The sequence below is a fragment of the Aythya ferina genome (genome assembly GCF_964211825.1).
Source record: "Aythya ferina genome assembly, chromosome: 4".
NCBI classification, from domain to species: domain Eukaryota; kingdom Metazoa; phylum Chordata; class Aves; order Anseriformes; family Anatidae; genus Aythya; species Aythya ferina.
Genome location: NC_140300.1, coordinates 35,223,829 through 35,236,938, shown reverse-complemented (window position 1 = coordinate 35,236,938; position 13,110 = coordinate 35,223,829). Strand labels below are relative to the sequence as shown.

Below are 13,110 nucleotides of genomic sequence, written 5' to 3'. Positions count from 1 at the left end.
TAAAAACAATATGAGGAAGCAATTGATATTATCATTCTCCCATTGTTCCCTACCCTGTAAACCAAAATAACTCGAAGGACACTATGAAATCCCCTGATAAAATATCAAGGAGACATAAGCCTCCAAAAAAACTTTTTGTTCAAAAAGCTAAAAACTAGAAAACAGCAAGACTATCAAACAGTTTATTTTCCCAGGAACATTTTTGGCATTTAGGTACTTTTCGTTGGTGGTAAGCTTTACATACAGGCCATGTCAAAATTATACAGGCTGGAGACAGATCCCCTCAGCTCAGCTGGGCTCCAAATCTATGTCAGGGTGAGATTTTTGCACAAATATTTCTTCTCTCCCAATGCCCTGGTTTCCCTGCGAAGGACACACAGGCACCTGGGAGGGAGGATGCTGCAGAATCAACAAGCAGGACCATTAAGCCCCGCGGGGAATGCTCTTTGGGACATACCCGCCCTGTCCTCTGAGCTATGTACTAAATTCAATACCAAATTTCTCTGTCCCTCTCAGGTGACACAATTACAGAAGATACAGCCAGAATATGACAGTGGGGTCCAATTCATAACTACGAAAGGATTGGTTTTGATAGGAATAGTGTAGAAAACACTGAATCTTTTAGAGGACTGGAAGCAACATTTTATTATTTTTTTCAAAAGACAACACTCAAGACAAATACAAATATCTCACACACACAGAGAAAGCTAAATACTAACTCCATAATCAAGACACAGTCTAAAAGGCATTTAGACTTGATGATTACAGATGGTTAGGCCATCTTGCTAGAACACCTCCTTTTGCCCCCAGTTTGTCCCTGGAAAATAAGCTTCACGTGAAGAAGGGCATACTCAGTCTCTAAAGAGAAAGTTAAACAAATTCTCAAGAAGCTGGGAGAGAGCCAAAGTTGAACCTTAAATGGGCACATGTGATGCCCTCAGCGCAGCAAGGAACACCAATGCACTGTAGCCAAAACCACAGAACCCACTTGCTGCCAGGGCAAGCAGGATTTCTGACAAGATTTATCATTACTCTGTTGTGATCTAGCCCTGAAGGCATTTCGTTTTAATACAAAGTAAGCACTTGTGATGATTAAGAGAAATGTACAGTTGGATCACTTTGTTGTTCGGTGGCCAGTCATAACATAAAATTTGCTGGTTAATGCAGAAATACAGCGCTTCAGCCTATGTGTGGTTACCATGTGCTGCAGCATCTGGATTGATGCAGCAAACTCTTTGACATGAGCCGACAGGGCAATTTTAAGCATTTGTGAGTCCCTCTCCCAGCTATGTACATGTTGCTGCAACTAACACACTGGCATAGCACCTTTATCTCCATAGACTTGGAGAGATCCTGGGCCTGATCCTGACCCCTAACCATGGGCTGGTATGCTGAATTCAGCCTGTCCTCAGGGAGGTACCCAATGACTTTCATACTTAAACTTCAGCCCAGGAAGCCCCTTTTGGGAATTGTCCACGAGTGAACTGATCTCCTCAGACAGATATGGAGATCTTTCTGGATCTTTCCTGAACGCTGGCTGGAAAATGGACACAGGACAGAAACAGTGGTAACTCTCAGGGACACTACAAAGCACTGGGTCTTACACTCCATGAGCATTCTTAACAAGCCACGTGTGGTACAAAACATGTACACTGCACATAAATAAGCTCTGTCATAGCAGAGGCGTTGTTCTGCTTGAAGCATGCACAGCGGGCATGAACATCAACTGTGCAACTCTCCCCTCCCCCTTCTCCCCCCCCCCCCCCCCCCGCAACTGGTGGGGGGGAGGCAGGGAGGTTGCAAATCTCACAGCAGCTCCATACAAGAGGCAAGAGCCTCTTTAGGGTCAGGATCTCTTAAACTGCCACAGCAACATTTCTTACCTCGACCCTCCCCAGCCAGAGCCTAAAATCCTCCATCTGGCTGTCTCCCACTTCCCTCCTAGATCTGCTGCTTTTCCAAGGCTTGTGCGCGTATGCATGTGTCTCTGCACTGTTTGTTTGTTCCCCCCACTGTGGAACCAAGCTGCTGGACCTATGGTCCAGACATCTGATTTAAATAAGCATCCAGAAAGGAGGCTGGAAAGCTGGCAAGCTTGTTAGCACAAGAATAAGCTCTTAGGCAAAAGATACACAACGTTTCTGAGTTTCAGCCTGTGGAATTGCAGTTTGCTGCCTAATCAAAACCAGGGAACAGGCAGGCTCAACAAACATTGCTCTTTATATTTTCTTCTCTGGTCTTCCACTCAGTTTGGATCTGGGTTGAACAGTACATCTAAAGTGACTTGTCATTACTGCCACACCAAGTGGTGCCACTATGATTTTTTTTAGAGAATAAGATGGTTGGTAGACATTTCGCAACATAGTAATGGGAAGTAAAGGGGTCCTCTGGCCATTTCCATTCATGATGCAGATGGCAAGTCTGCACAGCACTTACAAAAGGGGATGATAAGAAACATTTCTCCTTAACAGTGTACTCAATACCTAGTGGTAATTGATAACTCCAAATACATTTGTATGCACAAGCATGCATATATATATGTATATATATATGCAAAAATATAAGACTTGTGAGCATATAGATGAAAACAAGAAATAGGGTTTGGGGAATTCTGGGGATTCCAATGAGTCGGGAGAGGGGAAAAAGAGAGATCTGAGATGTGCTTAAAAATGAATTTTAACACTTCCGAAAACCCAAGCTGAAAAAACAATAGAAGAGGTTCCTGCTGGTCACAGCTAACAAATGGATTTTTTAGACTGCATTAATGGTCTGCTTACCTACTCACTCTCTGTGCAGCCTCCAGGAAAAACAGAGAAGGACAAAATTTCAGATGCTGCTGTGATAACCCCAAAGAGTGATTCCTCTACTCTTCTACTTCCTTTTTTTTTTTTTTTTTTTTTTTTTTTTTCTCCCTGTTATCATTGCTCTAACCTTTCTGTGGTTGATTTGGACTTCATTCTGCCATTCTTCCTCTTTCTCCTCCTGGCACCTTCAATGTGAACACACTTTTTCCTCTGTTGCCACTTCCAAATTGAAATCAGTAGAGCTAGATTGGGTTTCCCAGAAATACAGGTGCTGCTGTAAATTCATAATTAATTCCCCTTGAGAATTCTCAGTCCTTAATTATGCTTCTATTTTCTGTTATCAAGTGTTAACAGATATTTCTCAGTATACTGAAAGACTTTTCAATGTCTGATAATAGTGTAACACAGCAAAACAACTTCTTGGGCACTCTGTGGTATTCCTTGGCTGCTCTATGACTGGGTAAAAGTGTTAGGTTTTACCTATGTATAATACAGCTCCAGTGAGAAGTAGTTTGGATAGATCACATATACACCTATTGCTTTTCCTCTTTGCTGGCCAGTGAAATGATTTAAGCCTTATGTAACACTTTGTTTCAATGAAATATGAGCTAACGCTTTGAGATGGTGATAGATGGTAACCTTTTACGTGTAAATGTATACTTGCTCCCCTAAAATGTGTTTTTTATTCCCCTTCACTCCCATAGGAAGAATTTTTCTCACTAAAAGTTAGTTTTCAATTGAAAAAAGGGAAAATTTGGAAAATGTTGAGTAACTACTCATTTATACTTTAGAAATACCTAGCCAGTATAGGTGTTGATGGTGCCCAGGAGTTAAGAGGTATGCACTAATATCACTAAATTTGCAAGACTCTGCAAGTTCCTTTTGTAAGTAGGAAAGAAGTTCAGAGTTAGGAAGGCAGGCAGACCTAGTGCCAAGGCAGGAAGATCCTGTGCCATCATGTGGACACTATACTGATGCTGCTGGCATACACAATGACACGACAATGCTAAGGAAGTTTCTTTTTCTTCTTTCTTATTTTGTTCAAATAAACAGTAAGGCTTCAGTTCTTCTCTGACACCATCAGAAATATATTTATTCTTCCTTCTCAGTTAACTCAGCCTGAATAGATTTCCAGGTTCACTAATGACCTCACAGGAATTGAATAATGAAATCATATCTGCCTCTTTACTGAAAAGAGACAGCCCAAGCTTACACAGATCTAATTATTGCATTTCTTGAAGATAAATTGCAGCCTTGAAGGCGTCTTGCAATCAGTTATCAGGAGTAACTCCATGGGCACCAACTTTCATTTTTCTTCAGTGCAGTGATGTACTGCCAATATTTAACAAGCGGCTCCCACCAAAATTTCCCTATTAATCTGTTCTATACCCCTGTGTCCCTGAGGCACATATTCTTGCAGGGAAAGAAAATAGTAATGAAGAAAATCTATTCATTTATTTTTACATTACTGTTTAAACATTTTCTGAGAATCACAGCCAAAGAGGAAAATAAAACCACTTGGCAAACAAACCTCTATTATATGTACTTTTGCAGGAAATGTTTATACTTCATTCCTGAAAAATAAAAAAATATATATATGCTGGAGCTCTTAGCATATGGTGTTTGACTCATGATAGTGTTGGTAGCAGCAAAGATGTGGAGTTACCTCTCTGAGAAAACTTGACAAGCTCAGGCAAATGTTCCCTTTTAAAAAGTATCAGAAGGGATTAAACTGATCACAAATATTCTCAAGTATCACAAAAACAACAGTTAGCTGAGTGAAGGGGAAGAAATTCTCCATAAAGTTAAGTGATGGCCACCTCACCGCATTGAACAATTCATTCTAGTGGAGCAGAGTAAAAAGCAACTAGGAAACAATAAAAGTCACAGAATCACTATGTCTTTATAGACAAAAATAATTCTGTTTTTGATTTTGTATGAGGACTGGTTACTGGATAGTATAAGAGGATGAAAAGAAACAGCCAGATTTAACAAGTATCTAAAAGGTGCCACAGTTCCATTAGTGGTAGGAAATTGTCCCAATATTACTTCTATTTGGCTCCAAAACCCTAACAAGACTCTCAATAAACTCCATGGACTTGCTCCAGTTACATAATTTTCCCCCTTTTTTCATCCAAATCTGATTGTGTTTTTTACTTGTATTTGAATTACCAACTAACCAGAGATATGTTTTTAAGATTTAGCAGATTGATTCCAAATGTAAAACAATTGCTACTTTACTTTGATTGTTTGTATATCTGTTAAGAGTGATAGTGCTCTTATATGGATTAAAAGAAACACAGAACATTTAATTTATTTTTTGCTTTATTTTTTTTTCCCTACTCCAAAATGAAAAATACCTACTCACTTAGGAACTTCAGACTTGTGTGAAGTTTTCAATTATTGTTCACATCTTGACTTTTTAAAATAACTGATGTGAAAAGTATTGGTATGATGTGACTAGTCATCCTGATAATGAGCCCTGCTTCCCCTCTGATAATTAACAAGTAGCCACGCGTTATTAAGCAGACCAAATATTTCAATAAAGGGTCCTGCTGAGTTGTCTCTGGTCTGAAACAGATTTCAAATGAAAATTGAAATAATGAGGTTCCCCCAAACTGATAAGCAGCTCAATCAAGCCCTCTGCACCGGATCCATAAATCTTGAGCAGAGTTTAATTATGAGTTTTCCTGGCAGAGCCAATTGAGGGGCCTTTTCCTCTAGCTTGCTGAGTAGTTGTGGTTCCCATGATGCAAACAAGTATCTGCAAACCTGCCTGCAAGGAAAACACTTTGAAGTTTAGACATCAATTAAAGGGGAATTTGAGGGACCCAAGAGCTGCAAAAACAATGCAGTGAAGATGCTGTTGAACATCGGAGACTGACAGATGAAAACAAAACGCCCAGGCAAATAATTGGCAAGGCCAAATCACTTCCAATTTTTCATCTGAACATCATTCCTATGTGGTCTCAGATGGCCATTCCCTTTGAAAGAAGATGATCACATCTAAAAGTATGCCTGCCCCTTGTGAAGAGGAAGTGTTTCAGCGTGGGGGAGAAAGTACAAAAAGCATAATATGATAACATGGATTCACAAAATTTTCTGCAGTGCACAGTGTGTCTGGTTTAGTGCTATGGGAACATTCACAAACACTTCAAATATCCTGATCCTGTCTGGGGATACTAAACGCAAGATTTAGTGTTTGATGTAAAAAGTCATGCTGATGTAAATGTGATTAGCCATTACTACTTTTATGCAAACTTGTAGTTATTAATGAATTGGCACTTCCATATGACTGTTCAGACACAGTAGTAAGTTGGCTTTAAAAATTTCTGGAGTAGAAAGATTGGTAACTGCAGAACTTTTTGGATCAGAGAAAGGTCAAACTTTAGAAGTTCAAGTAAGTTAATGTGTCATTGTAGATCCTTTCCTCTGGATCTTCCCTGTTAAGAGACATTAGTTGGATATTACTGGAATAATGGTGTCTACCTGAAAAACGTATACATACTTTCAAAGTGAAATCATTACATCTTTCTATGCTTTGCTTTTCAATAAGAAAACAAACAAACAAACAAGTTTAAATAAAAGAACCCAAATTTAACAAAACCTCCAAATACAGTTTACAGCAGTCTGGAAGACAAGACTCAATTAGATTGATAGAAATGATAGAAATAGACTTTATCTGAAGACTTTTACAAGTTTTGCTCTGTATTGAGTTTATGACTTGAGAATAATGTGTGCATATGAGAAAAGAAAAAAAAAAAAAGAAAGAAAAAATATGGTATATTCAGTCTCTGCGAACAGATTTTATTATTATTATTTTATTATTATTAGATTTTAACTCATTTATTCTCCTGTGCTGAATTGTGGGAAATCACTGTGGTATGGTGGTTCACTGATTATGCAGAGTAAAAGCCAAAATATTTGTTATGAAAGCAAGTATTTGCTATAGTTGCAAATCTTTATAATCCACGTAAGAAAAAACAAATTCAATACAACTAGAAACAAACTTTCCCAACATACACCAAGGAGCTGGAACACTATGCACACTAACAGATGAGTCTTGCAGCACATACCTTCAACACTCAAAACTGTTGCATGTATAACACATATCAAACTCATTAATGGGACTTTTCTTTACTGGGTAAGATTCTAGCAAGCTCAAATCAGCCATAAAAAAAAAAAAAAAAAAAAAAAAAAAAAAAAAAAGGAATATTATAAAAATGCTTCCAATTTCGCTAAGAATGTGAATTGTTTATATCTCCCCTTTCAGATCTCCTGACTAGACTATTCATTTAATAATCAAACTCAAAATTTCAACCTCTATTTATCTTCAAATATTTGAGGTTCTTTCTTCCTAAATTAATGAGAACTCTTATTATTAATTTGAGTGTGAACAAAGAAAGAGAGTGTATACATAGTGAAGATGCTGGAAAGAGTTCCTTTACATTTGTTTGCCAAAAAGAGGAGTTAGCACTTTTGGTTCCTGCATGCCAGTACTGAGGACCATCTTGACTCTCTCCTATTACACAGACAGGAAACTGGATATATTTCTAGTACCTGTAAATTCTAACACCTGCTGTCTCAACTATAGGAGTACTTTAACTACGTGATTGTACGTTCTCTGCCTTAGGAATTGGCACAACTTGTCCTTTATGTGACAGTTCTTCCACAAAGTCAGCTGTTCTGATGACTTATACATGGGCTATTACTTAATGTCTTTGAGATGCTCTCCTATTTTTCTGAGGTGTCTGCCCCAGCTTGCTTCCACTATGCAGAGGTTCATAATGCACTTTAATATCCAGGACCCATTCCTAAGAGTGTGCTGCCTGTAAGGAAAAAGTTACTTTGTATTTTCTTTTCAGACCTCATAAATGACTCTCAAGTGCTTGCTGGGGTGTCTATGTGCTTGGGTGTTCTTTCTACATCCATAATCATTTTGTGAGAAGGTCAGTACAGATTCCTAGACCTCCTCATAAAATCTCCTCAAGATTTTCTTATGGAGTAAACACGAGGTATAAATGTCTGGTATGTTTTTTAAAAATTCTTCACAGCCTGCTAAAGGGGAAGCATATACTTATACACCATTACTTGCCGATGAGTGAAACAGATTTTCCTAGCAGGACCATGTGTTATAAAGACTTTCCTGACCTTTCATTGATGGCATAATTAGAAAGGTAGATGCAGTCTTACTGAGTGTCCTCTTAGTGGTGGAAAAATCCCACTTTCTGTGAATTCACTGACATGACTGTGAAACTACAGGAATGTCTTTGCCCTTTCCAGAGGTAATATGTACATTTAATTGGAGGATTGTACTCAAATTTTAATCTATCTGCTTTTTGGTAAAAGATAAACATGTAAAGTGGAATAGAGCATAAAGGATACTTCTTATACATAGAGGGATAACAGCAGTTGTGTTGGGTATGTAGGAAGAACATCCACAGCAAATCTCTTCCAATTTTCCATTTAAATACTTGCATATATATATATATGTATTCAAGTATTAACTGATATACCTCATGACATTTAACATGAAAATGAACCACTGAAGAGGACACAAACATATTTGAGATTGCCAATTTGGATCACAAACCAGAAAATCAAGCAGAAGAGTTATATTCCAGTATTCCAGAATGACATTTTTGACTGTGCCTGTTCCAGGAACAGGTTATCACCCAGCTAAGCAATGCAACATCTTTGGTGTTTGCACACACACACGCATTGTTGCCTCTCTGAGCATAATGGTAAAAGGCAGCTTTTGCTGGCTAATACCATAAGGAAATTCTGCTGCATTCATTATTTTGATGTAGCACTCCAAGTTGTGAAAAGCTCATGACCTCTGTATCAGAAGGAAATTTATGAAGTCAAATGAACTTCTTCATTTGAGCCAATCAATTAAAATATTACACCTTCTGCTAAGTAAAACTTTACTTTTTTTTCTTACACAACAAAAATTACTTGTAGTGTAGATATAGGGATTGAAATATATATATATGAGAAATTAAATTGACATGTTGTTTTACAGAAACTCTCATAATTTTAACTTCACAATTGTTAAAGTTCTTCTGTTCCTCTCCATATGATATTTGCATGAAATCAGAACCACCTTAAACTGTATCTGAGTTAACACTTGAACTTCACACAGTGCATAACAGTTGAGTATATGGAAAAGATTTCTTCATCTTTACTTAATTCTGGCCAGCTAGTGATGTTTTCTTCCAGGATGAAAACGTCTAAGCTGTCACAGAATCATCCAGTTGCATTATTAATGTTTTCTTAAATGGCAGTTCTGTCTTTTTCTTGCTACTTTGCAAACCACAAATATTTGTAATGTGTTTCAGAAGCTTATTTTTTTATTTTATTCAGGCTCTGCTATAGTCTTTAAATGTAACCTTGCCATGTTCTTTGCAACCATTATGTCGTTATCAGTAGATAATGGAATGTAAAGTCTCACTGCCATCCTGGCATTCATTGCAGATAAGCTATTGACAGACTTATTAGTCAAACTTAAATCCTATGCAGAAAACACTGGTGCCATAGATGGCATAAGTGGGCAACAATCTCAGAAGATAATCTCTCCAAAATGTGGTATGTCATGTAACATGAGGGGATCTGAGACACAAATGGCAGGGAAAACTTATATGAACACTTTGTTGGCTCCCTGTGCAGATGAAGAAAGACCCTGAACTTTCACAGCAGTGCTTGAGCTCACCTTATAAAGCAAACTCCTCCATAGCTTCCAGGGACAGCAGGAGCTGAGCCTGGTAATTGACACTCATATATACAGGAGTCTTCCCAGAGCACAGGAAAGTGCTAATAAATTAAAGTTGGAACATTATTTTAAAGGAGAGAGAGAGTATAAACTGACAAAGCACAGAATTTTTACCATACACTTTGACTACAGTCACTTGGCATGCCAGTAAATGTGAGGCAGCGCAACATTTCATTAAAATTAAATGGTACACTTGTTCAACACAGATCTCACATAAAAGAGCAAGGAGAGAGAGCCACTGCTGCAATTCTCTATGCTTGGATGATGCTAATTATTTATATATTCTTTAGTGGAATCTGTCATCCTCAGCCTACAAATAGAACACTTAAATGCCTTGATTTGTTGAAACAGTGTAGTACTAGCAGGGCATTACATAAATATGAAGTAAGTAGTTCTCCTAAACTTAGTATATCTTGAAAGAGAATATTAAACTGATGAATGTGAGTTCCCAGCTAAAACGTGAACCATTTCTCACTTGAGCTGATGAAGTTCAGTTTCTTTGTCATTTCAACACAACAGGAAAGAAATGTAATTTCAGAAGAGATGTATAAATTCACAGTAGAGGAAAATAAGTACACAGTTCCATGCATGATCTGCCTCTCTATGTACTCACTGAAATTTGTTCCAAATACAGTCTAACAAACAAACAACTTCTCTTGCTTTCTGCAATCTGTGCAGTGGAAGATCTGGCTTCCACATGTTCCTACACCACAGTAAACCAGGAAAAGTTGTATTATTTTTTTTTTTTAATTATTTTATTTTTTATGGGACAAAACAAAAGCCACATTCCATAAAAAGTGTTTTAGAAATCAAGACATATCAAATCCTGTTATGGTCTCTGCCTATTGCAGGAAGATTGAAAAGATGAATTAAAACTGACATCCAGTTCTGCAGAGGTGAGTAAGAAAATCTTTCTTTGTAATTCTTGGCAAATTACCTCTCTCTACCTGACTTTGTTTCAAGCAGGAGAACTAAAGTTCCTTACTGAACTGGAAGTTCTCACAGCAAGTGCTTTCTCAGCAGCCAACTGGTAAGGTAGAGTGCATATTATAGGAAGAAAAGGGTTTTGTACGCTCAAATAGACATTTCCCTGGACATTTACTTAGTATGATGAAACTAGCTGCATAGAGAAAACTCTCTTCCCATTGAGAAAGTCTATTCTTTCTCTCTTTTTTTTTTTTTTTTTTAACTTTTTTTTTCAGTGTACCTTTACCAGTCAAGATTTTTTGTCCAACCCACAAGCATCACTAAAACTGCATTACTAAGACAGTTCTCTGATCCACAGCAAGCTGTAATTAGCAAATTAATCTTCCTAATCCAAAAATGGCTTTCCAGCCTCATTTTGTATATCATTCATGAACTCTGCTAAGAGCTGATTTAAAGGATGCAGAAAAAGTCCCTTTCCATCAGCAAATTTAATCTGTACTTTAAAACCATCTTTACCAATGCCATGCACATTAGTCACATGCATATAGATTAGATTCACAATCTCCAGTGCTCACCATGAATTCCTCAGCCAAAATTAAGCATCGTTTCACAGTAACTGATCATAATGAGGTCTTCGGTGTTTGGTCTCACATTCAATTTCATTCTTTTGACCTTACTTGGCTCATCTAAATCTTACTAGGAATTCTGAAGGAATCCTCCATTTCACACCTTTTATAACAGCAGTTTTCTCTTTAGCAATCCTTAAACTTTATTTGCAGTTGAGATAGCTTTACATCAAATTCTAGACAAAGATTCCAGCTATCTCAATTTATTTGAATAGTTAGAACTCATTCCTAGATATATTGATAATAGGCAGTCTCGTGAGATAAATATGTACACCTTATTTGAAAAAAAAAAATACCTTTTTTTCAAGAAAAAAAATCATTTTAAAAACACTATTGTAAAAAGTCTAAAATCACGTAAAGTGTTCCAAATAGCAGAAAAAAAATATATTTTTAACTTTATCTCTCTATTCTTTCTAAAGAAAATGGAGTTAAAATTTAATTTTAAAATCTGGGATGTTGCCAAGCATTCATGCCCATTCATTTTGCTGAACTTCCTTTTATACAGAGTATTCTTTCAGTGGTAACTATGTCAACAGAATTCTGTTTTTCTTTTTTTTTTTTTTTTTTTTTTATCCATCAAGAAACATTTTTTTTCTCTTTTTTTATTGTCTTTTAGAATTTTCAATGTTGTAATTACAGTTTCAATATTCGGTGTGCAAAACAAATCACAAAGGATAGATGTTGACAAAATATTACAGATATGGTAAAAGAAGGTAAAATGACTATCACAGCTTTAATGCCTAGTATAATAAGAATAATGACTACAATAACAAAAGATGGATTGATTTCTTTTGTAAATGGCCTAGAAATCTGGGGCCATATACAACTGGTCAAAAGTAACTTCAGGGGGTTAGTGGTTAAAATGCATTAGCAAAATACTGATGGTTATTTTCTTTATAATATTTACTGTTCAGTACAGCTAATGCAAAACACTGCTAGAGTCACAGTGGGGGATTTGGCAGCTAGAGAAACTTGGAAAGTCTAGTAATTACAGTTTAGGAATGTGCCATGCACACAAAAGTAAAAGAATGCTATCGTGTATACACAAATAGTAGCACAAACCCAATCAACAATTATTATTCCATCACTCTCCATCTACTCTGAGTCAAAGTTAGTTTTCTTAAGATAACAATACTCAATAGAGTCTGATATTCTAATTCAGTCATTCTAATTATATTTTCAGCAGATAAAAATTCTTTCTCTTCATTTCCCAGATGAATTTATTTTCCATGCACCCAGTTCTGCCATTCATTCTAACTTCATTTTTTACATTGCTTGAAGACCATACACATCTAAGATTTGCCTGAAATACACGTAGCATTTCAGAAACATTTCAGGAATTTCCAAGCTAAAAGTCATGTTTGCCAGCATGGCTTGAGCATGTAGTATTGATTTTAGAATCCTTAAAGTAATAACTAAAGGATACAAAAGATAAATGTACAAAAGAAGGAGGTGAAAAATTAAGAAACAGCACCTATTATCTTTTGTTTGGTATGAACTTTGACTTTTCTTTACACATTCCTTAGTCTACAGCTCTCTTCTTCAGGAACAGATATTCCGTAAGACCAATAAGAGCACAGAAGAAATTAAAAAAAAATATTTTCCTGGTTTGGAGGAGAAGAGCAATATCCAAGAGATATACTGCCTGTTGAGTGATGACAATGACAGTAAAGATAGACCCTCAGGTCTGAAGACAGGTACCAGCCCTGAAAAGCAGTTTATTGTAAAGCACTTAGCATTTATAACACATTTCGAAATTAAATAAATAAATGAAGAAAAATCCAGATATTGCAATGCTACAAAGATAAAATAATTTCAAGGATTACTTTTACTATTAACCTCACAAACTCAGTGTTACACAGATACTTTACAGGGATGAGCTCAGAGAGGGGAACTGGCTCTGCTGCTCCATCCTATGTCTGTGCCTTTTAAGTGATGAGAATCTATTATTAGTAATTCTGTGGTAACACCAACACCTTGT

General features: G+C 36.8%; 1 long non-coding RNA gene across 6 annotated transcripts in view; it reads right to left on the bottom strand.

Annotated features, from left to right (window-relative positions):
* Positions 1-13,110, bottom strand: part of LOC311436098 — a 122,446-nt gene that overhangs the window by 46,539 nt on the left and 62,797 nt on the right. The gene's annotated exons all lie outside the window — the stretch shown is intronic.